The following is a 5,371-nucleotide window of genomic DNA, read 5'->3' as shown; positions in this document are numbered from 1 at the left end:
GATTAATTTTGCCTGCCAAAATTCCTGTTTGGCTAAAATCTTCATTGAGGGCACAGTCTTCTTAAATATATTAAATGGAAATAAATGTATCACTTTAGGATCATAGTCGTCTTAACTATAGTAAATAAAAAATATTGAATAATTATGTTGTTTGAAAATATAGTAAGTCTACACAGAATATAAAATCTCTATAATTATTAATATAGTCAACAATAATTTCATTAAGGCAGAAAAGGATCCACCTAGAAGACTCCGGCCACCGTCCTCGCCCCTCCTCCCCTTTCCCTTCGCCATGCCACGAACATAATAGCTCTTCAAGTCTGCAATAAAAAATGGCCTCCAATAAAACTACATTGCAAAAAATGGGAAAGAAGCAGAATGGAAAGAGTAAAAAAGTTGAAGAGGCAGAGCCTGAAGAATTTGTGGTGGAGAAAGTACTAGATCGACGTGTAGTGAATGGGAAAGTGGAATATTTCCTAAAGTGGAAGGGATTTACCGATGCTGACAATACTTGGGAGCCTGAAGAAAATTTAGATTGCCCAGAGTTAATTGAAGCATTTCTTAATTCTCAAAAAGCTGGTAAAGAAAAAGATGGTACAAAAAGAAAATCTTTATCTGACAGTGAATCTGATGACAGCAAATCAAAGAAGAAAAGAGATGCTGCTGACAAACCAAGAGGCTTTGCTAGAAGTCTTGATCCTGAACGCATAATTGGTGCCACAGACAGCAGTGGAGAGCTCATGTTTCTTATGAAATGGAAAGATTCAGATGAGGCAGACCTGGTGCTGGCAAAGGAGGCAAACATGAAGTGTCCTCAGATTGTAATTGCTTTTTATGAAGAGAGACTAACTTGGCATTCTTGTCCAGAAGATGAAGCTCAAAAATTGTCTGCATTGTTGCTTTTTATATATATTTATATATATATAAAATCTAGGCCTTGGTTTTTTGATTTCTTAGTGTGAAGAATAACTACATTCTAATGGAAATCAAGTTTGATATGTTTGCTTTGAAGTAGAAGTATTGGGGGAGTTAGGGTTTTGGGGGGACTTTGGTTTTTGTTGTGTGGTTTTTTTGGGTTTTTTCGCATCAGTGTCACTGGTTATTTTGCACAAATGAAAGCTTTCTGTAGTTGCTTCATTTATCAGAAAAGAACATTTGCTACCATGGTATATTATTTCCTCTGCATTAGAGAACAGCTTTTATAAATGTGGGAAAAATTTTCCAGTCATTACTGAATTAGAACTTGTGTTTAACCCATATATGCCCAAGGACCATTTTGGAGATTTTTTGTTTATTTGTGTGTGTGTATATAAATACATAGGTAATTTTTATTTTTGTATTTTTTTTAACATTCACCAAAAAACCATTCAAAATAAAATTGGCATTTCACAACCATAGATAAGTCCATGTTGCTTCTGGGATGCCATCATTCTTACCAAACCAAGATATCACTTGAAATTAAACTGAAAAATTTCCTGGAGTCATAAGCTTTCAAATCAAATAGTTGATTCAGTAATTAATTGGACAGGGTAAATAATACAGATAATTTAGGGAGTGAGTATAGCTCAGTGGTTTGAGCACTTGCTTCCTGTGTACAAGGTCCCAGGTTCAATCCCCGGTAGCACCTTTAAAAAAAAAAGCAACCAGATCAAAACTCATTGTCTATGTCTGTAGTCATATAATGCAAAATATTCTCAAAACTCTGAGAGGAAAATCTGACACCACCAACAATCTACACAAATCCAACCAAAATATGGCTACCATAAATAACTCTCTAAACGTAATAACACTGAATGTCAACGGATTAAACTCACCTATCAAAAGATTCAGACTGGGACACTGGATAAGGAAATACGACCCATCTATATGCTGCCTACAAGAGACACATCTTAGACCCAGAGACTCATGGAGGTTGAAAGTGAATGGCTGGAAAACAATCATACAAGCAAACAACAACCAAAAAAAGGCAGGAGTAGCTATATTAATATCAGACAAAATAGACTTTAAATGCGAAACAATTGTGAGAGACAAAGAAGGATACTATATTTTAGTGAAAGGGACAATTTGTCAAGAAGATCGAACAATCATAAATATTTATGCTCCTAACAAGGGCGCCTCTAAATATGTGAGGCAAACGCTGGAAAAACTAAGTGAAAGAATAGATGCATCTACAATTATAGTGGGGGATTTTAATACACCACTATCAACTCTGGACAGAACATCTCAAAAGAGAATCACTAAAGAAACAAAACATTTGAACAGTATATTAGAAGAGCTGGATCTAATAGACATATATAGATCATTACACCCAAACACAGCAGGATATACATTTTTCTCAAACGCACATGGAACATTCTCCAAGATTGACCATATGCTAGGCCACAAAGAAAGGCTTAATGAATTCAGAAAGATCGAAATCATACAAAACAATATCTCTGACCACAGTGGAGTCAAGCTGGAAATTTGCAAGGGACAGAGACCCAGACTTCACACCACAATTTGGAAATTAAACAGCACACTCTTAGAAAAACAGTGGGTCAAAGAGGAAATCTCAAAAGAAATCAATGACTACCTTGAAACAAATGATAATGATAACAAAACATACCAAAATTTATGGGATGCAGCAAAAGCGGTAATGAGAGGGAAATTTATAGCCATAAATTCATATATCAAAAAAGAAGAAAGAGCAGAAATTGAAGAATTAACTGCACATTTGAAGGAATTAGAAAAACAACAACAAAGTAACCCAACAGGAAGAAGAAGGAAGGAAATAACAAAGATAAGAGCAGAACTAAATGAAATAGAAAATAAGAAAGCACTTGAAAAAATAAACAAGACCAAGAGCTGGTTTTTTGAGAAGATCAACAAAATTGACAAACCTTTAGCGAGACTAACAAAGAAAAAAAGAGAAAAGATGCAAATACACAAAATAAGAAATGAGAAAGGTGATATCACCACTGACCCCACAGAAATAAAGACTATCATAAGAGGATACTTTGAAAAACTATATTCCAACAAAAATGACAATTTAGAGGAAATGGACAAATTCCTAGAAATACATAAGCAGCCCATACTGACGAAAGAAGAAATTGATGATCTTAACAAACCAATCACAAGCAAAGAGATAGAATCAGTCATTAAAAATCTCCCAACTAAGAAGAGCCCAGGGCCAGACGGCTTCACAGGTGAATTCTACAAAACATTCCGGAAAGAACTAACACCAATCCTGTTGAAACTATTCCAAAAAATCGAAACAGAAGGAACACTGCCTAATTCCTTCTATGATGCCAACATTACCCTAGTACCAAAGCCAAACAAAGACACCACAAGAAAGAAAAATTACAGACCAATTTCTCTAATGAACCTAGACGCAAAAATACTTAACAAAATACTTGCTAATCGTATTCAACAACACATTAAACGAATTATACACCATGACCAAGTGGGATTTATTCCAGGTATGCAAGGATGGTTCAACATAAGAAAATCAATCAATGTAATACACCATATAAACAGATTGAGAGAAAAAAACCACATGATTATATCTATAGATGCAGAAAAGGCATTTGACAAAATACAGCACCCCTTCCTGATACAAACACTCCAAAAGATCGGAATACAAGGAAACTTTTTGAACATGATAAAGAGTATATATGAAAAACCTAAAGCCAACATTGTTTACAATGGCGAAATCCTGAAATCCTTCCCTCTAAAATCAGGAACAAGACAAGGATGCCCATTGTCTCCGCTCCTATTTAACATTGTCTTGGAAGTACTGGCTCGAGCACTGAGGCAAGAACCAGATATAAAAGGCATTCAAATTGGAAAGGAAGAAGTCAAAATTTCATTATTTGCAGATGACATGATCCTATATATAGAAAACCCTGAGAGATCTACAACAAAGCTCCTAGAACTCATAAATGAGTTTAGCAAAGTCGCAGGTTATAAGATCAATGCGCAAAAATCAGTAGCATTTCTATACACCAATAATGAGCAAGATCAGGAGGAAATCAAGAAACAAATACCATTCACAATAGTAAATAAAAAAATCAAATACTTAGGAATAAATTTAACTAAAGAGGTAAAAAACTTATACATCGAGAACTATACAAGATTGTTCAAGGAAATCAAAGAAGACCTAAATAAATGGAAGAATATTCCCTGTTCATGGATAGGAAGACTGAATATTATTAAGATGTCTATCCTACCAAAACTGATCTACACATTCAATGCAATCCCAATAAAAATCAACACAGCCTTCTTTAAGGAACTAGAAAAACTAACTATGAAATTTATTTGGAATAGAAAGAGGACCCGAATAGCCAAAGACATATTGAAAAAGAAAAACGAAATAGGAGGAATCACACTTCCTGACTTCAAAACATACTACAAAGCTACAGTAGTGAAAACAGCATGGTACTGGCATAAGGAGAGACACACAGACCAATGGAATCGAATTGAAAGTTCAGATATAGAACCTCATGTATATAGCCATATAATATTCGATAAAGCCACCAAACCCTCACAACTGGGAGAGAATGGCCTATTCAACAAATGGTGCCTGGAGAACTGGATAGCTATATGTAGAAGAATGAAAGAGGATTACCATCTCACACCTTATACAAATATCAACTCAAGATGGATCAAAGACCTAAATATAAGAGCCAAGACCATAAAGACCTTAGAAAGCAGTGTAGGGAAACATCTACAGGACCTTGTAATAGGAAATGGCTTCATGAATATCACACCAAAAGCACGAGCAGCAAAAGAACAAATAGATAAATGGGACTACCTCAAAATTAAAGCCTTCTGCACCTCAAAGGAGTTTGTCAAGAAAGTAAAAAGGGAACCCACACAATGGGAGAAAATATTTGGCAACCATATATCTGATAAGAGACTTATAACTTGCATATATAAAGAACTCATAGATCTCAAAAACAAAAAGATAAACAACCCATTTAAAAAATGGGAAAAAGATTTAAACAGACACTTCTCCAAAGAAGAAATACAAATGGCTAAAAAGCACATGAAAAAATGCTCCAAATCCCTAGCTATCAGGGAAATGCAAATCAAAACTACAATGAGATACCATCTTACTCCCATAAGATTGGCAGCCATGAAAAAAACAGTAGAATACAAATGCTGGAGAGGATGTGAAGAAAGGGGAACACTCATTCATTGCTGGTGGGAATGCAGAAGGAACCAACCATTCTGGAGGACAGTTTGGCAGTTTCTCAAAAAATTATCCATAGATTTGCCATATGACCCAGCAATACCACTGCTGGGTATATACCCATCAGATCTGAAAACAAGGACACAAACCGATATATGTACACCAATGTTCATAGCAGCATTGTTCACCATCACCAAA

The 5,371-nt window shown here is 35.2% G+C and overlaps 1 pseudogene; it reads left to right on the top strand.

Moving 5' to 3' along the window:
- The first annotated feature begins 242 nt into the window (after positions 1 to 242).
- Positions 243 to 977, top strand: LOC101428622 (chromobox protein homolog 3 pseudogene; annotated as a pseudogene).
- The last annotated feature ends 4,394 nt before the right edge of the window (positions 978 to 5,371 follow it).

Source organism: Dasypus novemcinctus, chromosome X (genome assembly GCF_030445035.2).
Source record: "Dasypus novemcinctus isolate mDasNov1 chromosome X, mDasNov1.1.hap2, whole genome shotgun sequence".
Classification (NCBI taxonomy): Eukaryota; Metazoa; Chordata; class Mammalia; order Cingulata; family Dasypodidae; genus Dasypus; species Dasypus novemcinctus.
This window is presented reverse-complemented; position numbering and strand designations above follow the sequence as displayed.